Source organism: Hypanus sabinus, chromosome 18, assembly GCF_030144855.1.
Source record: "Hypanus sabinus isolate sHypSab1 chromosome 18, sHypSab1.hap1, whole genome shotgun sequence".
In the NCBI taxonomy this organism is placed as follows: domain Eukaryota; kingdom Metazoa; phylum Chordata; class Chondrichthyes; order Myliobatiformes; family Dasyatidae; genus Hypanus; species Hypanus sabinus.
This window is the reverse complement of record NC_082723.1, coordinates 12,156,529-12,181,551: the sequence shown is the minus strand read 5'-3', so window position 1 is coordinate 12,181,551 and position 25,023 is coordinate 12,156,529. Positions and strand designations below refer to the sequence as shown.

At 41.6% G+C, this 25,023-nt stretch overlaps 2 protein-coding genes across 5 annotated transcripts in view; one reads left to right on the top strand and one right to left on the bottom strand.

Annotated features, from left to right (window-relative positions):
* LOC132407322 (uncharacterized) overlaps positions 1-2,145 on the top strand; it is a 31,928-nt gene extending 29,783 nt beyond the window's left edge. For all 4 annotated transcript variants that reach the window (XM_059993664.1, XM_059993662.1, XM_059993661.1 and 1 more), the window contains one exon: positions 1,431-2,145. The gene's annotated coding sequence lies outside the window, so the exon portion shown is untranslated. The remainder of the gene's footprint in view (positions 1-1,430) is intronic.
* The window catches only part of LOC132407323 (general transcription factor II-I repeat domain-containing protein 2-like), a 29,441-nt gene that overhangs the window by 2,807 nt on the left and 1,611 nt on the right, over positions 1-25,023 (bottom strand). The gene's annotated exons all lie outside the window — the stretch shown is intronic.

The following is a 25,023-nucleotide window of genomic DNA, read 5'->3' as shown; positions in this document are numbered from 1 at the left end:
ACAGAAGCAGAAGTAGGCCATTCAGCCCATCGAGTCTGCTCCACCATTCAATCATGTGCTGATCAAATTCTTCCAGTCATTCCCACTCCCCTGCTTTCTCCCCAAACCCTTTGATGCCCTGGCTAATCAAGAACCTATCTATCTCTGCCTTAAATATACCCAATGACTTGGCCTCCACAGCCTCTGACTAAAGTAATTTCTCCGCATCTCTGTTCTAAATTGATGTCCTTCAATCCTGAAGTCTTGCCCTCTTTTCCTAGACTATCCTACCATGGGAAATAACTTTGCCATATCTAATCTGTTCAGGCCTTTTAACAGTTGGAACGTTTCTATGAGATCCCCCCTCATTCTCATAAACTCCAGCGAATACAGCCCAAGAGCTGCCAGACATTCTTCATACAGTAACCCTTTCATTCCTGGAATCATTCTCATAAATCTTCTCTGAACTCTCTCCAATGTCAGTATATCCTTTGTAAAACAAGGAGACCAAAACTGCACACAATACTCCAAGTATGGTCTTACGAGTGCCTTATAGAGCCTCAACATCACATCCCTGCTCTTATATTCTATACCTCTAGAGATGAATGCCAACATTACATTCACCTTTTTCACCACCGACTCAACCTGGAGGTTAACCTTCAGGATATCTTCTACAAGGATTCCCAAGTCCCTTTGCATCTCTGAATTTTGAGTTCACTCCCCATCTAAAGAATAGTCTGCCCTTTTATTTCTTCCACCAAAGTGCATGAACATACACTTTCCAACATTGTATTCCATTTGCCACTTCTTTGCCCATTCCCCTAAACTATCTAAATCTCTTCACAGGTTCTCTGTTTCCTCAACACTACCTGCTCCTCCACTTATCTTTGTATTATCGGCAAATTTAGCCACAAATCCATTAATCCCATAGTCCAAAATCATTGACATCCAAATCATTGAGAGAGTAGAGCAGTGAACTAAGCACACATCCTTGAGGTATGCCATTGTTGATTGCGAGGAAATGTCATTTTTGATCCACACAGACTCCTCACAGGTAGTGAGTAACACTGAAAGGTATAATCATTATAATTAATAGATGGTATACTGATTGAATTACGTTACCACACCTTCCATCACTTCTGCATTCAGCTGCTAAAGGATCAACATTATTAACATCACATCTTTACAATAATAACAAGGTGTCTTGTCTTGTCCATACTGCACCAACTGCTGCCACTGGGCTACAAATGTGTAGTAACAAGTGGTTTTATGAAATGGGCTGATAAAAAGAGAAAAAAGCTAAGCAGGCCTGGAAGTTAACATCGAGTTCAAGCCGGATGTCATGATACAAAATCACATCAGCTGTACTGTGTGTCTGAGGAATTGTTGCAGAGCCATTAATGATTGAGAGGGTCAGCAACTTTAAATCCCTTGGTTTTATTATTTCATAGGACCTGTTCTGGGCCCAGCATGTAAGTGCAATTATGAAGAAAGCACAGCAGCACCTCTACTTCCTTTGGAGTTTTAGAAATTAATGGAGACATCTAAAACTTTGACAAACTTCTACAATGTGCAGTGGAAAGTACATTGACTGGCTGAATCAGATCCTGATGTGGTAACACCAACGTCCTTGAATGGAAAATCCCAGCAAACAGTGGTGGACTCGGCCCAGTCCATCATGGGTAAAGTACTCCACACCATTGACCACATCTGCATGAAACATTGGCACAGCATCCATCATCAGGGACCCCCACCACCCAGGGCAAGCTCTTTTATTGCTGCTACCATCAGGAAGAAGGTACAGGAGCCTCAGGACTCACACCACCAGGGTCAGGAACAGTTACTACTCCTTCAATCATTAGGCTCCTGAACCAAAGGGAATAACTTCACTTGCCCATCACTGAAATATTCCCAGAACCAATGGACTCACTCTCAAGGACTCTTCATCACATGTTCTTGATATCTATTGCTTATTTTTATTATTATTATTATTATTTTTTCTTTCTTTCATTCTTTTTGTAATTGCACACTTTATTGTCTTTTGCACATGAGTTGAAAGGCCAAGTTCAATGGGTTTCAATAGGTACATTTAATGTCAGAGAAATGTATAGAATATACATCCTGTAATTCTTTTTCTTCGCAACCATCCACAAAAGCAGAGGAGTATCCCAAAGAATGAATGACAGTTAAATGTTAGAACCCTAAAGCCCCCCCCAACTCCCCCCTCCCACGCACAAGCAGCAGCAAGGCAACGACCCCCCCACCCCATCAGCAAAAAATTATCGGCACCCTCCACCGAACACTCAAGTGAGCATCAATAAATGCAGTACCCCAAAGACTACTTATTCACCCAGTAACTCGACATATGGTCTTTCTTTGATTTTGTTATGGTTATTATTCTATAGATTTATTGAGTATTCCCACAAGAAAATGAATCTCAGGGTTGTAAATGGTGACATATATGTACTTTGATAATAAATTTAATTTGAACTTTGTGCAATGCAAAGGGAGAAGCTTGAGAGAGAAAGGAGATACCGAGCTGTTTTGCAAGTACTTGATCCTCCCAAGCTCTGTGGCAATTAACACAGATCAGCCACTGGAGCCTTTATTGAAGCTGTGCCTAGAAGGTTCCACTCACATACCAATCTGATTACGTTACAAAGTACTTCTGGCACCACCACCCATTTCTATTTCTACACATTTTTTAAACCTGGAAATTGAGATGTTCCAAGAGATCAACATCAATATGTGTGGGTGCTGGTGGGTCCTTAAATAAAAATGTAAGTACATCGCATTCACATAAACTCGCGGCTGGTAACAATGTGACTGGGTGAGTGTGGAAATGGGGTTGGGGGAGGATGGATAATGGCTGAGAATCAATCAGGAGCCTGCACTTTCTTGAGATTGCATATTGATTTTTGCATTGGTAGTTTTGAAGCTGCTGCCTATTAATGCCTGTAGTTAATGTAATTACTGTTTGTCAGTCGAAGGGCAGAGCTGACAAGCCAAACTATGATTTATGAGGGGAGCTCAAAGCAGTCGCAATTCCAGAGCTTCATCCTTGATAATTCTCTCAAAGGTTTTTGAAAGAACACTGTTCAGAGCATCTGTCTCATCGTATCTAGGTCTAATCTCTGGGGTTCCACTTTTCATTGCTCAAGAGGAATGCATCCATGTAAAACAAGATTTATCATGTTAGGCATCCAGTGTCCCATGGCCACTATTTTAAAGAAGAAGGGAGGATTTTGCCTAATATTCATTCTACAGATGCTGGAAATCCAGAGTACCACACAAAATGCTGGATGAACTCAGCATGCCAGAAAACATCTATGGAAAAGGATCATTGATGCTGCCTGAGCTTCTAAGTTTCTTCAGCATTGTGTATGCATTACTCTGCATTCATGTAAGCTCAGTACTGTTCTCTGCTCTCATTTTTACCTTTATATATTTCGTATCCATCTTGGATAGCCGATGAAGCCTTGCCTCAGCATTCCATCCCAGAGTAGGTGAAGTACTGTACAATGGAGACAAGGGATGTGATGGGCTGAAGGGCTTATATCTTGGCTGTATGAATCTACTGCTGAAATAGGTAGCACCTCTGACAGAGCGGAGTTTCTCAACACTCCACAGGAATGTCAGACTGAACTTCTGCGCTGGTGTTTAGACAGGACTCAGAATTAGATTGCCTTCTGACTAACAGACAAGAGTGTCACCCACTCTACCACAGTTAACACTAACAACTACCATGGTATTAACAATTGGCAAACTGCCCATTGTTAACACACAATCCAGGATTTTTTATATACATACACATATATACAATCACAGTGGATTTCATCTGGCTCTTTTTGACACTGATCAACAGAAAACGACTCTTGCGTGTCAAAGAGAAAACAAATCTCTATAAAGTGAACTAAATTACATATATAAAACGCAAAATTATTGATTGCGTTAGTATTCACCCCTTTTAATATGACACACCAAATCATCACTGGTGCAGCCAACTGGTTTTGGAAGTCACATAATTAGATAAATGGTGATCACCTGTGTGCAGTCAAGGTGTTTCAATTGATTATGGTAAAAATACACCTGTACCTGGAAGGTCCAACTGCTGATGATAGTTACAAACCAACATCATTAACGACCCATTTGAGTGGCGGCGGCTGACTGCTGGTGTGTTGTGGGGGACATTCTGTGGGAATATTGACCGACGGCCTGTATAGGTCCGGAACGATATTCGTACACAGTTCCTTGCAAACTCTGATAGGATGGCAGGGAGGGAGACTGAGGGTGACAGCAGCAGCACAGAGTTTGAGTGGGAAGAGGTGGGGAGAGGGACTAAGAATAGGAAGGTGATGGGTCGGAAAAGAAAGAAAGGAGTTGGGTCTAGTGTAGGTGGATCGGAAAAATGAGGGAAACGAAGGTGAGGAGAAGGGCCCGAGGGCAAAATTGCTAAAAGTAGTGGTAAGATTTGAGGGCTAAGGGGGAGTAAAGAAAATCAATCCACTTAATTTGACAAAAATCATCAGAGGGCAAGTAGGGGAAGTGAGTCATGAGAGAATTTTAGGAGATGGAAACCTGCTGATAGGATGTAAAACTAAAGAGCAGATGGAGAAGGCAATAAAGGTGACCAATGTTGGGAAAGTCAAAGTGTCCAGGGTTGTAAGAGTTGGAGAACAAAGGGTCAATGGTTGCAAGGGGGTGATCTCTGGGGTTCCCCTCAGTGTTAATATGAAGGAGCTAGTGGAGAACTTAAGGGTGAGGAATAGTTCAGTGAAGAGTGTGAACAGAATGACAAGGGGAGCAGAGAAAAGGGTGACGGAAACTGTTCTGGTAGAATTTGAGGATAAGATGCCTCCAAAGGAGTTATATTTTGGATTTCTGAGATACAATGTAAGAGAATATATACCAAAACCTATGAGGTGTTTCAAATGCTAGGGGTTTGGGCATGTGGCCAAAGTGTGCAAAGGAAAGAGAAGATGTGCAAGGTGTGGTGGGGAACATGAATACGGAAAATGTAGAGAGGGAGTGGGACCAAAGTGCTGTAATTGTGGAGGTAACCATAGTGTAGTGTACTGAGGATGTGAAGTGGTGAAAAAAGAGGTGGAGGTGCAGCAGATAAGGGTGAAGGAAAAAGTCTCATATGCTGAGGCAGTCAAGTTCGCAGGACAGAAGAAAATGAATGAGGGAGGATGTAGCAAAGAGCAAGTGGCAGCTAAGGAAAGGCAAGATAAGAAGAATGCGTGGATAGAGAAGAAGAAATTGGTGACCTTTATAGCAGGAGTGGTAAATGCAACTTGTGAGATCAAATCTAAAACTGAAAGGATTCAGATTATTGTGAAAGCTGCAAAGCACCATTTGGGTATGATAGGATTAAAATAGGAAGAGCTGCCGGTAAATGATGAACTCAGGGTACAGTCAAGTCAAGAGACAGTATGTGTGGGGTGGGTTGATATTACTAATAATGCTATTTCTTCAATGGAATGCAAGAAGCCTGATTAGTAATGGACAAGATTTCAGGCAGTTTATAGCTAGTAGGAGAGAAAAGCCAGATGTTGTGTGTATCCAGGAGTCCTGGTTAAGACCTAATTTAGATTTTGTTTTATGTGGTTATGAGGCAGTAAGGCAAGACAGGAGAAAGGTGGGAGGAGGAGGAGGATGTGCAACTTATGTAAAGCAAGGTATTCCTTATGGAATACTAGGTATAGGAAGTGAACAAGAGTATGTGGTAGTAAAAGTATGGGCTGAAAGGAAAGAGTTGGTGATTGTGAATTATTATAATCCATGCAAAAGGCTAGAGATAAACAAGCTTGAGGAGATAGAAGGGCAGAATAGTAGTAACGTTGTTTGGTGTGGTGATTTTAATGGACATAATGTATTATGGGGGAGCGACAGAACAGACATCAATGGTCAAGTAATAGAGGAGTTGCTAGATGAGTAGTATTTAGTGTGCCTAAATGATGGCAGTAGTATTAGAACTGATGTTAATACAGGTAAAGAATCTGTGCTTGATCTTACATTAGTATCAAACTCTATTGCATCAGTATGTGAGTGGTTAGTGTACCAAGAAGGAACAGCAGGAAGTGATCATTACCCAATCTGGTGCAAGATAAATATTTCTGCCTCCTTGGTCACAGTGATCATAGGTGGGAAATGGATCCTTGAGAAAGCCAATTGGGAGAAGTTTCTGGAAAAAAGTGATAGCTATCTAAGTCAGGTCAGTGATGAGATGGACACAGAAACACTTGACAGCATATTAAAACAAGGTATAATATCAGCTGCATTAGAATCAATTCCTAAAAGTAAAGGAGGAATAAAGAAGACAGTAATGCTATGGTGGGATGATAATTGTAAGGAAGCAATGAGAAATAGAAATAAGGCTTTTAAATTGGTTAAAAGAACTCATAACTTCCAACATATGATTCAGCACAAACAAACTCAGGCAATAGTAAGGAGGACAATTAGACATGTTAAAAGGACGCACTGGAAAAAGTATTGTGATTCAATCGGAAACACAACCCAAGTAGGGGAGGGGTGGGGTATAATAAAAAGGATGGGCGAGGGCAGGAGAGAGTGGAGGTACCCAGTTCTGGTGGATGGAAATGTGACTGCAGTAACAAATAAGGAAAAGGCAGAGTTATTGGTAAGTACTTTTGTTATGGTACATAGTTCTGATAGTTCGTCTGAGAAGGGAAGAAGAGGTAGAGAGAGAACAAAAGCTGAAAATATGGAGGCTTTATGTAGGAAAACTAACCTTGACAGTGTGCAAGATGTCCCTTTCAGCATGGGAGAATTAAGAAAGGCACTAGATAGAACAGGAAAGACTGCACCAGGTAAAGATGAAATATGCTATAGTATGATAAAACACCTGAGTGAAGGAAGTCTGGAGAAACTACTGCTTCTGTATAACAAAGTCTGGGATGAAGGGAGAATACCAGGGAGCTGGAAAGAGGCAATAATTATTCCAATAAGGAAACCTGGAAAAGATGCCAGCAGGCCAGGAAATTACAGGCCAATTGCCTTGACGTCTCATATATGTAAACTTATGGAACGTATGATAAATGAGAGGTTAGTGTACTTTCTGGAGAGTAGAGGTATGGTGGCTACGTATCAAAGCGGGTTCAGGAAAGGAAGGAATACTATGGATCCAGTGGTGTGTCTAGAGGATGAAATAAGAAGAGACAGTGGTTGCAGTTTTTTTTTGATGTTGAGAAAACTTATGATATGTTATGGAAGGAGGAGCTCCTAATCAAGCGGTATTTAATGGGAATCGGAGGGGGGGGGGCAATGTTCAATTGGGTTAAGGACTTTTTAAATGGGAGAGTTATTCAGATGAAGATAGGATCAGAGCCATCAAGCTGGTATGTTGTAGAAAACAGGATGCCTCAGGGGAGTGTAGTGAGTCCAACTTTATTCTCCATTTTGATAAATGATATTGTGGTGAACTACATATATCTGTCTGGACATGCCCCCCTGCTGACTGCTCCTGTGGCTCCTCCCACAGACCCCTGTATAAAGGCGATTGGAGGCACAGCCCCGGTCTCAGTCTCCAGGATGTTGTGTGGTGGTCACTTGCTCCTTGTTCTTTCTTTCAGCCAATAAAAGCCTATATCTCGCCTCACGTTTCCGAGAGTTATTGATGGTGCATCAGATATATTCGTAAATATACCAATGGAAGTGGGGAGATCATTGTTTGCAGATGATGGGGCTTTGTGGAAAAGAGGGAGAAATATTGAACATATACTTATGAAAATGCAAGATGGAATTAATCAAGTTGAAGAGTGGGGGACAAAGTGGGGTGTTAAATTTTCAGTGGAGAAGACAAAAACCATGTTCTTTACAAGGAAAAATCTCAGGGGACATAATCTGACTCAGTATGGAAGTAACCTGGAGAAAGTTGAAAGTTTTCGGTTTTTGGGAGTGCGCTTTGACTTGAGATTAACATGGAGAGAACATGTTAGATATGTAGTTGCTAAATGTAAAAATGTGATAAATGTCATGAGGTGTCTTGCTGGTTTGGAATGGGGTGCTGATTTTGCATCACTTAAGTATATTTATGTAGCATTAATAAATCAAGATTAGATTATGGAAGTATTGTATATAAGTCAGCAGCAAAGTCTGTTAGCAGAACTGGATCTCGTACAAACTCGGGCTCTAAGGGTGTGCTTGGGAGCGGTTAGAACTTCCCCAGTGTGTGTATTCCAAGTTGAAGTAAATGAAATGTCATTGGGGCTGCGACATGAACAGCTGGAAGCCAATTACTGGATTAATTTAAGGGGGCATGGTGATAGCCATTCTACAAACGGGTGTTGGAGACACTCTTGGAGAAGGAAAGGACACAATAAGAAAGTTTTGGCTAGACAGGAGAGCAAACAGCAAAAGATATGGGTGTATATGATAAAGAGTTTTGTCCAAGTGTGGTGCAGCCTGTCAGACCTTTCTGGGTATTAGAAAATCCCTCTGTAGATTCGGATTTGCTTAAGATTAAATGCAGTAATAAAACAGCTGATATACTCAGTGAATATCATAGGTATAGGGAATGTAAATATAAAGACGTACAGATTTTTATGGATGGATCATAGGATCCAGAAACAGGCGCAACAGGGTCTGCAATTGTTGTGCCAAGTTATCAAGTGGAAATTAGCAAGAGAACGCCGGATCGCTTGAGTGTTTATGCAGTTGAAATGTTTGCTTGTTAGCACTAGAATGGAGTGAGCAAGTTGATTGTAATAATATTGTGATATGTAGCGATTCTGTATCGGCTCTTGCAAGCATTAAGGCGGGTACAGCTAGAGGACACCAGGATCTGCTTTATGAAATCCTGTTTGTAAATTCAGGACTGGCTGGACAAGGCAAAAATATCGCATTCATGTGGGTTCCAGCACATTCGGGTATTATGGGAAATGAGACAGCAGATAAGCTGCAAAAGCAGCAGTCAAAAAAGGATCTGTAGAGGTCATTACTAAACTATCAAAATCAGAGGGGAAGAGCATAGTGTGGAGAAGGATAAATCAACAGTGGCAGCAGTATTGGGATAGAGCAATAAAAGGAAGACATTTACATTCAATTCATAAGAGTAGATATGGGAAGGAGTAGGGGAGTAAAGCGAAAGGAGCAAGTAATTATAAGTAGACTGAGAATTGGGCACAGCAACCTTAATGGTACTCTGGCCATCATAAATAAACATCCAACAGGTTTTTGCGATCTATGTCAGGAGAGTGGAAGAGTAGAGCATGTCCTTATTTCATGCAGGAAATTTGCACAGGAAAGACAACAAGTGCTACAACAATTACGCAAAATAGGACTGGTAGAGAACAGTGTTAAAGGTTTATTGGAATGTGGGGAGAGTAATCGGGGAGGAAATGGTTGTTTAGTTTTTTAAGGGTAACGGGACTGGACAGACGACTTTAGGCAGTCAAATGAATGGACAATGAGGGACAGTAAATCCTGAAGAGGGCAGTAATGCAATAGTGTGGATCCCAACTGTTGTAAAAACTCAAAAAGAAGAAGAAGAAGAAGATCCAACTGCTGGTGAGTCAGTGTCCTGGCAAAAACTTCACCATGAAGACAAAAGAACACTCCAAGCAACTCTGCAAAAGGTTTATTGAAAAACACAAGTTACGAGATGGATACAAGAAAATCTCCAAGTCACTGAATATCCCTTGGAGTACAGTTAAGTCAATCGTCAAGAAATGGAAAGAATATGGCACAGCTGTAACTCTGCCTAGAGCAGGCTGTCCTCAAAAACTGAGTGACCATGCGAGAAGGTGTGACACCCTAGTTAAGAATTTTACTGATATGCTGTAGGTACTTCATTGTAGCAGTTCTGTAAGGGCAGTCTGTTCTGCTTTCAGCCTGTTTGGGTTTGAACTGCGATAACTTTGTTCAACTTAGGGATGTGGTGTCAGCCATTCAGGATGTTGGGAATGGGAGAAGGTTCAAGAGAATGGTTGGCAGAGAGGTCTTGATGGAGACTGGTGTTGGTCGAGATCTTTCTTTTTTGGCAGGAACTAGGAGAAGACAGGGAGGAAGATGGCTGAGGATGCTGTCTCTGTTGCACAAGGTGCTTTGTGCAGATTAATGTCTTCAAGAAGGAAGGACCAATACTCCCGTGGGAGACTTTTCTGTTGATCAGTGTCAAAACAGCCAAATTAAATCCACTGTAATTCAATGTTGTAAAAGAAGAAAATATCAAAATTTCCAAGGGGGGGGGTGTATGTGAGAGTAACTGAGCATTGTTTAAGCAACATAGGAATATCCTCAGGCATCGCACAGCTTCAGCTTTTCAGCCTCATGAATATTATCATAGAAGCAATGAGGCCATTTGGCTCCATAAAATGAAATGGCCACTCCAGATTTATGTTGCTGTTTGAAAAGTTGATTATACACTCTGTCCTTAGAAAAATGAAGAGCATTATCTTGTGTGTTCAGTTGACTCTGGGCTGCTTAATAGTTGAAAATAAAGCAATCAATCACCTCCTGACCTTTCCTGAAGGTAACCAATCAACTGCTCACAGCTTGCTATACTTCCATGGCTCAAGATCAAGACAAAGACAGCAAGTACATGGATCAGGAAAGAATGTTGTTATTCCAGTGTGAACTATTGTGTTACTCCGGTAGTTAGGACTGCCACACTCGCACCAAATGTGAGCCTCAGATGTCCTTTGGAGGAATTCCATAGGCTCGTACTCCTTTGCAACGTGGAAGATATAAGAGGTTGATGAAATCAAATCAAAATGTCACATGTCAAATATTTGTTAAGATTACTTTGACAGCAGCTCCCTTCTCTACACAAACGCCAACAGAGCCTCCGCTATCTTCACCTTACTGACCTTGTGGGTTCATTAATCAGTAACGATTTTTGAGTAGAGGGGTGGGGACTTGAAATAAGCGAGGGTGCAGACTGCAACATCAAAACAGTGAGTTGTTGGCCTCCCCTCTCACCATTGCAGGATTGATATTTTGCTCTCTCCCTTGTAGTGAAAGGGAGGGCTTGTTGAGATGTCGAGGTGTTTGGATGAACAGTAGTTTTTGATGGATCATGGTCTTTGGCATCTCACTACTGCTTGCACAGTGGAAACTGAAGCTTTTTGCTGGACAAAGGGGAAGGGGAAAGTTGATGCTTTGCTCCTGCTTGTGCATGGGAGGGGGTGGAGCTAATGCTTTCTATCATTCCTTCTTTGGGGGTTTTTTCTCTCTCTCTCGGTTGCATGAATGTCTACGAAGAGTAAGGATTTTAGGTTGTATACAAGGCAAGTTCTTTTTCTCTGCCCTTACTCTTACTTGGTGAGGATCCTAGAATTTCCTACTTTGAAGGACTATTGTTACCAAAAGGAGTTCAGGATGAAAATTCTCTATCATTTTTGTGAACCAACTTAGTGTGAGCAATAATTGGACCTCACTGCAAGTAAGGTAAGTGAGAGTGAAAAGGCAATTCCATGTGAAATTACAGACACTACTGGATGCACACCAGATGTGACATGGTTTGCATGTCATTACTTCCTCTAGCTGTAAATGGCAATGATGCTTCAAATCTTTGAGCTCACACTTCGTTGAGTTGAAGTGAAAGCCTTTTATGTGCACATTAAAAGGGAAGAATAAAAGACACCAATGCAAATCCCTACAACATTCAGCAGCCCTGCAACCTCTGCCTTGGAGTCAGATGTCAGAACATCTTTTAAGAGGGCGTTGGATCCCAACAGTGTCCATGGCCAGATGCTGAGAACTGACCAACAGGCTGGAGTGTTCAAGGATATCTTCAACTTTTCACTGCTGCATTCTGGTTTCCTCCTGCTTCAAAAGGTTAGCAATCATATTGGTGCCCAAGAAAGGCACTGAGCTGCCTCTATGATTATGGCCCAAAGATATGGTAGCAGAATTAGGCCATTTGGCCATTGAGTCTGCTCCACCTTTTCATCATGTCTGATCCATTTTTCCTCTCAGCCCCAATCTCCTGCCTTCTCCCCATATCCCTTCACGCCCTGAAACAATCAAGAATCTATCAACCTCGGCCTTAAATATTTGTAAAGCCTAGGCCTCCAAGGCCACTTATACCAATGAATTCCATAGATTTACCACCCTCTGACTAAAGAAATTCCTCCTCAATTCCGTTCTAAAAGGACACCCCTCTATTCCGAGGCTGTGTTCTCTGGTCCTCTCACCACAGGAAACATCCTTTCTGTATCCAGTCTATCAAGGCCTTTCACCATTTGTTAGGTTTTGCTAAATTATGAACCAATAGCCACTCACTTCTACTGTAATGAAGTGCTTCAATAGAGTGGTCATGGCCAAAATTAAGTCCTGCTTCAGCAAGGATTTGGACCTGCTGCACTTTGCTTATCAGTGCAACAAGTCTACAGAAGATGCAACCTTCTTGGCTTTCTACTCTCCTTTGGAACACCTAAACACCAATAAAGTCCATACCAGGCATTTAACACCATCATCCCTTTAGTACAGAGCTTCCCAATCTTTTTTTTGAAACCACGGACTCCTGTCATTAACCAAGGGGTCTGTGGACCCCAGGTTGGGAACCCCTGCTTTTGTATTAAACACTAAACGTTTAAACCTGAACCTCTGTATCTCCCTCTACAACTGTATCCTCAGCTTCCTCATCTGGAGACCACAGTCAGTATGGATCAGTAATAACATCTCTTCCTAACTAACAGGCAACACTTGCCCATCTCAAGGATGCTGCTCTACTACTCTCTACAGTGATGAATATGTGGCAAAACACAGCTCAAATCACACATAGATTTTCAGCTGGAGAAATCTCAGATGGTGATGAGGGTACAGGAGTGGGATAGATCAGCTGGTTGAGTGGTATCACAACAACAACTTCACACTCAACATCAGCAAGACCAAGGAATTGACTGTGGGCTTCAGAACAGGCAAGTCAGGAGAACACCCACCAGTCCTTTCTGAGAGGTCAGCTGGGGAGAAGGTTAGAGGTGAAGCCCCCTCACTGGGCTTGTATAGAAACTTGGCATGTTGCCAGCCCTGCTAACAACTACAGGACTCAGCGGAGAGAAGGCCATCCTTCATAAACAATAGGTGTCTGGGGCTGGTATGATTTGGGGTTCGAACAAACAGGAACACCATGATGTTCCAATTAAAGAAACCTCGATTTGAGGAATACTGTCCATACATAATTGTCGGTCGGCAAGAAATAACATTGTACACCCAATAAAGTTATAAAGAAAGTATATTTACAAATTTCAACTTTATTGAACAGTTAGTAGGAAAAAGAAAAGGAAAAATGAAATAAAAGGGCCCATTACAGTTAACCAGGTCCAAATGTGCACAAGAGGTTGAAGCTCATACTGGAGTCATCTTTAACTCACACACTGGACCCATGGCCTGCATAAAAGCACACACTGCATTCTGAACCTCACTCAAAATCCATCTCCAACAAACGGGCACTCTTTCAGGACTGTTGGCCCTTCTTCCTTGAAGCCATTCATCTCCACAAAGCACCTTATGCAACAGGCATGGCATCCTCAGCCGTCTTCCCTCTTGTCCTCTCCGCAGCTCCCACCAAAAAGACCCCTCGAACCAGACTGCTCTCCTCAGAAAACTCTTCCCCACAATCCTGATTGGCTGACTCATATCCCTAAGTTGGACTATATATGTCCTTAGATGAAGTCAAAACACACTTTCCAGCATGGCACACTGCTTTTTCAGAAAAAAAGCTAATAATGAAATACCTACAGCACAGCAATGAAAATCTTAACCAGGGCATTACAGTAGCTTTACGTTCTTCAATGTCAACATCATTGAGGATCTGTCCTGGGCCCAACACACTGATGCAATCACATAGAATGTCTGCGGCCAGCTCTACCTCATTAGGAGCTTGGAATGATTTGTCACCAAAGACTCTTGAAAATTCTGACAGATGTCAGAGACCATTCTGACTGGTTGTATCATAGCCTGGTATAGAGGTTCCAATGTGCAGGAATGCAAGAGATGCAAAGGGATGTAAGCTCAGCCAACTCCATCACAGGCACAACTGTGCCCACCAATAAAGTTATCTTCACGAGGTTCCAATAAATTGGTATCCATCATTAAGAACCCTTACCATTTTTTCAGTACTACTGTCAGGAGGTGGCACAGGAAACTGAAGAGTCATTTTCAATATTTCAAGAGCAGCTTCTTCCCCTCAGTCAGATTTCTGAATAGTCCACGAGTCCAAAGTTTAAAGTTAAATTTATTATCAAAGTATGTATGTGTCACCACATACTACTTTGAGAATCATTTTCCTGCAGACAGTTCCAAGAAAAAATACAACATAATTTTATGAAAAACTAGACACAAGCAAAGACTTGTGCAAATCAATGTGCAAATAAATAAACTGGGAACATGAATTGTAAAAGATCATTGACAGTGAGTCTATAGGTTGTAGCATTAGTTCAGAGTAGTGGTGAATGAAGTTATCTATGTCAGTTCAGGAGACTGATGGTTGTAGCATAATAACTGTTCCTGATCCCATGACAACAATACAATTTATATAATAATACTATCTTATTACTTTTATTGTACTTTTTTTTTATAATTTGTAATAATTTTGTCTTTGCACTGTACTGCTAACACAAAATAGCAAATTTTGTGTCACGTAAGACAGTGATAATCATTCTTATTAAACCCTCAGTCTACACGAGAATAGCACACACAGCAGTTTTCATATCTGAAAGCCAGAATGTTGTTCAGCAATAGTCAAAGATTATAAATCCTGATTATCAGTTGGCGTCCTGTATCATGGCCCAACTAACACACTTACACTAATTCAGCAAATATGTACCCTAGCTCTTTGCACAGTAATCTATAATCAGTACAAAGTAGAGTAATAGAGAATTACAGCACACAAACATGCCTAGTCCCATCAAACTGCACAGTGAGCATAGTCCTCCATACCCCTACCATCCATGTACCATCCGAGAGTTATTGATGGTGCATCAGTACCTATCCAAACTTCTCATAAGCATTGAAATCGAGCTTGCATGCACTAATTCTGCTGGCAGCTCATTCCACCCTGTCATGACACTCTGAGGGAAGAAATTTCCCCTAATGTTCCCCTCTAACTTTTCACCTTTCACCCTCAAACCATGACCTTGGTTGTTGTCCCAGTGGAAAAAGTTTGCTTGCATTAACCCAATCTATAACCTATAATCTATAAGTTGAATCACAACTTCAACATAACATACATTGATTTATGAAGGCCAATGTGCCAAAAGCTTTATCTATGACCCTATCTATCTGTGATAGCCAGTGGATGTAGTGTACCTGGACTTCCAGAAAGCTTTTGATAAAGTCCCACATAGGAGATTAGTGGGCATAATTAGGGCACATGGTATTGGGGGCAGAGTACTGACATGGATTAAAAATTGGCTGGTTGACAGGAAACAAAGAGTAGTGATTAACAGGTCCCTTTCGGAATGGCAGGCTGTGACCAGTGGGGTACCGCAAGGTTCGATGCTGGGACCGCAGTTGTTTGCAGTATACATTAATGATTTAGATGAAGGGATTAGAAGTAACATTAGCAAATTTGCCGATGACACAAAGCTGGGTGGCAGTGTGAAATGTCAGGAGGATGTTATGAGAATGCAGGGTGACTTAGACAGGTTGGGTGAGTGGGCAAATGTATGGCAGATGCAGTTTAATGTGGATAAATGTGAGGTTATCCACTTTGGTGGCAAGAACAGGAAGGCAGATTACTATCTAAATGGAGTCAAGTTAGGAAAAGGGGATGTACAACGAGATCTAGGTGTTCTTGTACATCAGTCAATGAAAGCAAGCTTGCAGGTACAGCAGACAGTGAAGAAAGCCAATGGCATGCTGGCCTTTATAACAAGTGGAATTGAGTATAGGAGTAAAGTGGTCCTTCTGCAGCTGTACAGGGCCCTGGTGAGACCCCACCTGGAGTATTGTGTGCAGTTTTGGTCTCCAAATTTGAGGAAGGACATTCTTGCTATTGAGGAAGTGCAGCGTAGGTTCACAAGTTTAATTCCCGGAATGGCGGGACTGTCATATGTTGAAAGATTGGAGCGACTGGGCTTGTATACACTGGAATTTAGAAGGATGAGAAGGGATTTGACTGAAACATATAAGATTATTAAGGGATTGGACATGCTGGAGGCAGGAAGCATGTTTTCGCTGATGGGTGAGTCCAGAACTACAGGCCACAGTTTAAGAATAAGGGGTAGGCCATTTAGAACAGAGATGCGGAAAAACTTTTTCACCCAGAGAGTGGTGGATATGTGGAATGCTCTTCCCCAGAAGGCAGTGGAGGCCAAGTCTCTGGATGCATTCAAGAGAGAGTTAGATAGAGCTCTTATAGATAGCGGGGTCAAGGGATATGGGGAGAGGGCAGGAACGGGGTACTGATTGTGTATGATCAGCCATGATCACAGTGAATGGCGGTGCTGGCTAGAAAGGCTGAATGGCCTACTCCTGCACCTACTGTCTATTGTCTATTGTGACACCACTTTCAACTAATTATGGACCTGTAATCCCAGATCCCTTTGTTCTACCACACTCCTCAGTGCTCTACTGTTCACTGTGTAAGACCTACCTTACTGAAATGCAAAACCTTGCACTTGTGTGCATTAAATTCCATCTGCCATTTTTCAGCTCATTTTTCCAGCTGATGCAGATCCCTCTGCAAGACACAACAGTCTTCCTCACTGTCCACTACACCCCCAATCTCGGTGTCATCCACAAATTTGCTGATCCAGCTGACCACATTATCATCCACATCATTGATCTAGATGACAAACAACAAAGTTCCTGTGGCACTTCACTAGTCAGAGGCCTCCAGTCAGAGAGGCAACCCCCTACCACCACTCTCTGGCATCTCCCACATGATAATGCCTAATCCAATTTACTACCTCATCTTAAATGCCAAGGGACTTAACCTTTTTGATCAACCTCCCATGTGGGACCTTGTCAAATACTTCGCTAAAGTCCATGTAGACAACATCTACTGCCTTGCCTTCATCCACTTTCCTGGTAACTTCCTCAAAAAACTCTATGATTAGTTAGACATGACCTACTACACACAAAGCCATGCTGACTATCCTTAATCAGTCCACGTCTATCCAAAGTGGCAGGAGCAGTGCAGAGAGCAGGCTTCTCGCAGGTTGGCAGCACTTATTTAAAAGGAGAGCTTCATGGACATTCAGTGTCATTTCAGCAACCCAATCAGCGACAGGAACAGCACAGAGTGGAGTAAATAAAAGTTTACACATTGGACAAGTAAGGGAGTCACCTTGTACTGTACAATATCCTCCATTAAGGGTCTGAGTCCTTTCAACAACTCACAGAAGCGTATCACTTAGAGAAACAAGACTTCTTTAGATACCTTCAACTAAGACAATATTTTAATAATAATATTAAAACTATTGGAGAGAAATGGTTAATTCTGATTAATATATTCATTGATGTGTATAAAGGTAATATTAAAAGGAAACTGTTAACCAGGATTTACTCGATTTTACAATTTAACAGGGGTCTCTCCACAATGTATGTTCAATCAAATGGGAGAGGAGAAGCCAACATAAAATTGACAGAAGATGTTTGGTTAAACATATGCAGAACACATTTGACTACTTCAAGCTCAGGTCTGTGGAGGGAATTCACCTGGAAGAATAACTTGAGATTTTTCATAACACCAAAAATAAAGAAGTTGCAATGTAACAGACCTGAACAAGATCAATGTTGGAGAATGAAATCCACAGTACTCTGCCACAATACTCTGCCACAGTAACAACCTGGCATTCAACGTCAGTAAGACGAAAGAGCTGATTGTGGACTTCTGGAAGGGTAAGTCAAAGGAACACATACCAATCCTCATGGAGGGATCAGAAGTGGAGAGAGTGAGCAGCTTCAAGTTCCTGGGTGTCAAGATCTCTGAGGATCTAACCTGGTCCCAACATATTGATGTAGTCATAAAGAAGGCAAGACAATGGCTATACTTTATTAGGAGTTTGAAGCAATTTGGCATGTCAACAAATATGCTCAAAAACTTCTATAGTTGTAATGTGGAGAGAATTCTGATAGGCTACATCATTGTCTGGTATGGAGGGGCTACTGCATCGGACTGAAAGAAGCTGCAGAGGCTAAATCTAGTCAGCTCTAGTCAGCTCAAATCTAGACTTGGGTACTAGCCTACAAAGTTACTTAAGAGTGTGGATGAACAAAGGGACCTTGGGGTTCAAATCCATACATCCCTCAAGGTCACTGCACAGGTTGATAGGGTAGTTAAGAAGGCCTATGGCCTTCATTAACAGTACAAAGTACCCAGGACATCTTTAGGAAGTGGTGTCTCAGAAAGGAAGCATCCAGTATTAAAGACCTCCAGAACCCAGGGTATGTACTTTTCTCACTGTTACCATCAGGTAGGAGATACAGAAGCCTGAAGGCACACACTCAGCAATTTGGGAACAGCTTCCTTCCCTCTGCCATCCGATTCCTAAATGGACTTTGAAGCTTTGGACACTACCTCACTTTTTTAACGTACAGTATTTCTGTTTTCGCACATTTTAAAATGTATTCAATATATTCAATTATTCAATTTCTATTCTATATATTCTATTCAATATATGTAATTGATTTTACTTGTTTATTTATTATTATATATTTTTTTTCTCTCTGCTAGATTTTGTATTGCATTGAACTGCTGCTGGTAACAAATTTCACATCACATGCTGGTGATAATAAACCTGATTCTGATAGATGTTTTCCAAAAACAAAGAAATACTCAAATAGCGAAATAGTACAACCATGGATGACAAGGGAATTCAAAGCTAATATTAAAGCAAAAGAGAGGGCAGACAACAAAGCAAAAATTAACAGGAAGATAGAGGATTGGAAAGCTTTTAGAAACCTCGAGAAAGCAACTAAAAGAGGGAAAAGATGAAATATGAAAGCAAGATAGCAAACTATATCAAGGTGGATAGAAAAAGCCTTTCGACATACAAAAAATAAAGAGTGATGAGAGTGGATATAGGACCACTAGAAAATGAGGCCGGAGATACAATAATAGGGGTCAAAGAGATGGCAGATGAACTAAATGCTTATTTTGCATCTATGGAAGACATGAGCAGTGTGCCAGGTGTAGAAGGATGTGAGGGAAGAGAAGTGAGTGCAGTTACTATTACAAGACAGAAGGTGCTTAAAAAGCTGTAAGACCTAAAGGTGCATAAATCGCCCAGACCCAAATGAACATCAAGGTTCTGAAAGAGGTAGAGGTAGAGATGGTGGAGGCATTAGTAATGATCTTTCAAGAATCATTGGACTCTGGCATGGTTCCGCAGGACTGGAAATTGCAAATGTCACTACACTCTTTAAGAAAGCAGGAAGGCAACAGAAAGGAAATTATAGGCTCATTAGCCTGACCTCAGTCATTGGGAAGATGTTGGAGTCAATTGTTAAGAATGATGTTATGGAGTACTTGGTGACACAGGACAAGAAAGGACAAATTCAGCATGGTTTCCTTAAGGGAATGTTAGCATTCATTTCAAGAGGTCTAGAATATAAGAGCAAGGATATGATGCTGAGTCTTTACAAGGCACTGGTGAGGTTTCACCTTGAGTATTATGAACAGTTTGGGGCTCTTTATCTAAGAAAAGATGTGCTAGTATTGGAGAGGGTTCCGAGGAGGTTCATAAGGATGATTCTGGGAATGAAGGAGTTATCAAATGAGGAACGTTCAATGGCCTTGGGCCTATACTTGCTGGAATTTCGTAAGATTTGAGGGGTGGGAGGTAATCTCATTGAAATCTTTCGTATGTTGAAAAGCCTAGACAGAGTCGATGTGGAAAGGATGTTGCCCATGGTAAGGGAATCTAGGACAAGAGGGCACAGCCTCAGTATAAAGGGGAGTCATTTTAACAGATATGCGGAGAAATATAACCAGAAGACTGAGTACAGGATTAATGGTCAGTTACTTAAGAGTGTGGATGAACAAAGGAACCTTGGGGTTCAAATCCATACATCCCTCAAGGTCGCTGCACAGGTTGATAGGGTAGTTAAGAAAGCCTGTGGGATGCTAGGCTTCATTAACAGGGGGATTGAGGTCAAGAGTAGAGAGGTCATGTTGCAACTCTACAAATCTCTGGTGAGACCGCACTTAGAGTATTGTGTTCAATTCTGGTCACCTCATTATAGGAAGGATGTGGAAGCTATGGAGAGGTTGCAGAGGAGATTTACCAGGATGTTGCCTGGTTTGGAGAACAAGTTACATGAAGCAAGATTAGCAGAGCAGGGACTTTTCTCTTTGGAGCGTAGAAGAATGAGAGGGGACTTGATAGAGGTCTACAAGATTATGAGAGGCATAGATAGGGTGGATAGTCAGTACCTGTTTCCCAGGGCACCAATAGCAAACATCAGAGGGCATATGTACAAAATTAAGGGAGGGAAGTTTAGGGGAGACATCAGGGGTAAGTTTTTTTTTTACACAGAGGGTTGTGAGTGCCTGGAATAACTTGCCAGGGATGGTGGAGGAGGCTAATACATTAGGGGTATTTAAGAGCCTCTTGGACAGGCACATGGATGAAAGAAAAATGGAGGGTTATGGGGTAAGTGTGGGTTTAGTACTTTTTTTAAAGGATTATATGGGTCGGCACAACATGGAGGGCTGAAGGGCCTGTACTGTGCTGTAGTGTTCTGTGGTTCTATTTCTTTAAGCCAGAGGGTGATGAGTTTGTGGAATTTGTTACCACAGGCAGCTGTGGAGGTCAGGTTGTTGAGCATATTTAAGGCAGAGATTGATAGATTCTTGATTGACCATGGCATCAAAGGTTAGGGGGAGAAGGCTCGAGGTGGAGCTGAGGGGGGAAGGTGGTGAAATAAAGGATCAGCCATGATTGAATGGCAGAGCAGATTTGATGGGCCAAATGGCCTAATTCTGCTCCTGTGTCTTATGGTCTCAAATATATATCCAGTCCCTTAGAATACCTTCCAATAATTTTGTCACAACTAATGTCAGTCTCACCAGCCTATAATTTACTAGTTTATGTTTACAGCTTTTTTTAAAACAGTGGAACAACATTGGCTAATATCCAATCCTCTGGTACTTCCCCTGTTGCTAAGGATGATTTAAATATCTCTGCTAGGGCCCTGACAATTCCTGCATTTGACTCCTGTAGGGTCCAAGGGAACACCTTGTCAGGCCCTAGGGATTTATCCACCCTGATTTGCATCAGGATAACAAGCACCTCCTCCATCATCTGTACAGCATCCATGAAGTTGACACCACTTTGCCTCACTTCTATAGACTCTATATTCATCTCCCGAGTAAATACGGATGCAAAAAAATTATTTAAATCTCTCCCATCTGTTTTCGCTTCACACATGGGCTTCCAGAGGACCAATTTTGTCCCTTGGAATCCTTTTGTAGGTTAAATGTCAAAGTTATTCACTGCAACAAGCACAATTCTCAGAAATGAACCTAGAAATACTTAATAGACAAATCAGATCAGAAAATGGAGCATTTTTTTGTCTGAAAGATTAATCTACTTGTTAGTGGTCAACAAAATGTCAGTGTTATTGCTGACATACATGCAAAGAAAAAAAAAAGCATTATGCAATGCTTTTTTTTAGCATTTCTATTCACACAGAACCAGAGAACAAATGTTCAGGACTTCAAGATTTTTAAATTGTGATTCAGATGAGAGACCAGTTTGATGCAAAGTGAATATCTGAATAGACAGAAAAGGAGAACTTTAACTCATGCATTCTCGGATCTCAGGATATGCCAACTTTGCATCTGATGAAATATTGTTGATAGGTAGTCACTGTTGTACTGAAGGAAATAAGGTAGATTTGGAGAAACAGATAACGGTGATAGCATGTGTTATTGGTTGAGGTAGACATAACAAATAAAACATGAGGAATGAATACACCATTCTCTTTCAAGCTAATGTCAGTGGTCCTTTATATCATCACAGAGGTCTGATGTGACACTAATCTCTCATCTTGGTGATGGCACCTCAGCTGTCTCTCAGCACTGCACTCGTGTGTCAGCCTAGAAATAGAAATGGCATTGGAAAGAAATGGAGCTCCAGATTGGAAAGACAATGAGTTCGAACTTCAGCCAAAATAAAGAATAAAATGTTGATCGTCATGTACTGACGTCATGTTCATGGCTTCATTTGGGCATCATTATGCCAAAAGATTTGGCGTAATTATCAGCCTTTATGTAAAAAAAACCTCTTTTCGGTCTCAGTTCAAGGATTGAGTCTATTAAAATGAATATACTGCCCAGATTGTTATATCTCTTTCAGACCCTACCAATAGAGATGAACCAAATAGAATTCAATGAACAGAAATCTGATAGCAGAAGGGAAGAAGCTGTTCCTGAGTCATCTAGTATGTATCTTCAGGCTTCTGTACCTCCTTCCTGATAGAAGCAATGAGAAGAGGGCATTTCTGGCGTGGTGGGGGTCCTCAGTGATGGATGCTGCCTTTCTGAGGCACTACTCCTTGAAGGTGTCCTGGATACTACACGATAGGGCTGGCTTTCTGCAGCTTACTTCCTTGTGCAGTCGGTCCTCTCCCCACCATACCAGATGGTGATGCAGCCAGTTACAATGATCTCCACAGTAAATCTGTAAAAAAAACTTGTGTTTTTGGTGACATCCATATCTCCTGAAACTCTTAATGGAAATATAGCTGCTGTCATGCCTTCTTTATGGCTGCATTGATATGTTGGTTCCAGGTTAAGTCCTCAGAGATAGTGACACCCATGAACTTGAAATTGCTCATTCTTTCCACTTCTAATCCCCCTTTGAGGACGGGTGTGTATTCCTTGTCTTACCCTTTCTGAAGTCCATACTGACAATGACAGCAAAGTTGTTGCTGCAACACCACTCAACAAGTTGATATATCTCACTTCTGTAAGCCCTCTCCATCACTATCTGAGATCAGAGTCATAGAGAAGTACAGCACAGACACAGGCCCTTTGGCCCATCTAGTACGTGCTGAAACTATTTAAAATGCCTACACCCATACCCCACCATCTATGCACCTATCCAAACTTCTGTTAAACATTAGTCCCACCCAGCCTCAGTGGAAAAAGCCTGCTTGCATTAACCCCATCTATAAACCTCATAATTTTGTATACCTCTATCAAATTTCCTCTCAATCTTCTGTGTTCTAAGAAATACAGTCCTGACTTATTCAATCTTCCCTTATAACTCAGGTCCTCCAGTCCTGGCAACATCCTTGTAAATTTTCTCTGTACTCTTTCGAACTTCTTTACATTTTCCCTGTCAGTAGGTGACCAAAACTGCAACAAATACTCCAAATTAGGCCTCACCAATGTCTTATACAACTTCAACAGAACATCCCATCTCTTGTACTCAAGTACATTGATTTATGAAGGCCAATGTGCCAAAAGCTTTCTTTATGACCCTATCGACCTGTGATGCCACCTTCAACGAATTATGTACTTGTGTTCCCAGATTCCTTTGTTCTACCACATTTCTCAGTGCCCTACGGTTCATAGTGCAAGACCTACCCTGGTTGGTCCTATTTGTGTCCAAAACCTTGCACTTGTCTGCATTAACTTCCATCTGCTATTCTTCTGCCTGTTCTTCCAGCTGATGCAGATCTCTCTGCAAGCCATGATAGCCTTCATCGCTGTCCACTACACCCCCAAACTCGGTGTCATCCACAAATTTGCCGATCCAGTTGACCACATTATCATCCAAATCATTGATATTGATGACAAACAACAAAGGACCCAGCACAGATCCTGGAGGCACACCACTAGTCACAGGTCAGCAGTCAGAGAGGATACCATCTACTGCCACTCTCTCCCACATGCCAATGTCTAATTGAATTTGCTACCTCATCTTGAACACCAACTGAACCTTTTTTAACCAACCTCCCATGCACAGCCTTGTCAAATGCCTTACTAAAGTCCATGCGGATAACATCCACTGCCTTACCTTCAACCACTTTCCTGGTAACTTCCTCGAAAAACTCTATACGATTGTTTACTACACATGAAGCCATGGTGACCATCCTTAATCAGTCCATGTCTATGCAAATCCTCATACATCTGGTCCATGAGAATACCTTCCAATAACTTTCCCACAACTGATGTCAGACTCACCAGCCTATAATTTACTGGTTTATGTTTAGAATCTTTTTTAAACAATGGCTATCCTCCAATCCTCTGAAACCTCTCCTGTCACTACGGATGATTTAAATATCTCTGCCAGGGACCTGGCAATTTCTGCATTTGTCTCCTGTAGGGTCCAAGGGAACACCTTGTCAGGCCCTAGGGATTTATCCACCCTGATTTGCCTCAGGGTAGGAAATACCTCCTCCTCTGTAAACTGTAAAGGGTCCATGGTTGATGCTGCTTTGCCTCACTTCTATAGACTCTGTGTCCATCTCTTGAGTAAATACAGATGCAAAAAGTTATTTAAGATTTCCTCCATCTGTTTGGTCTCCATACATAGGTACCATTCTGGTAATCCAGAGGACCAAATTCGTCACTTGTAATCCTTTTGTTCTTAACATATCTGTAGAATTTCTTCGGAGTGCTCTTCATGTTGTCTGCTAGAGCAACTTCTTGTCTTCTTTCTCGGCCCAAAACGTTGACAGTGCTTCTTCCTATAGATGTTGCCTGGCCTGCTGCGTTCCACCAGCATTTTGTGTGTGTAGCGTTCTTTCTTAAGTGTTCTCATGCATTTCTTATACTCCACAAGCACCTCATTTGTTCCTATCTGCCTGTACCTGCTATGCATCTCCTTTTTTCTCTTAACCAGGGCCTCAATATCTCTCGAAAACCAAGGTTCCCTACACTTGTTAACTCTGTGTTTCATTCTGCCAGGCACTTTGTATTTGTATTTTTAAATTTCACTTTTAAAAGCCTCGCACTTTCCAAGTATTTCTTTGCCTGAAAATAGCCTATGTCTCAATCCACACTCGCCAGATCATTTCTGATACCATCAAGTTTGGCCTTTCTCCAATTTAGAACCTCAACCGATAGACCGAACCTATCTTTTTGCATTGTTACTTTGAAACAAATGGTATTGT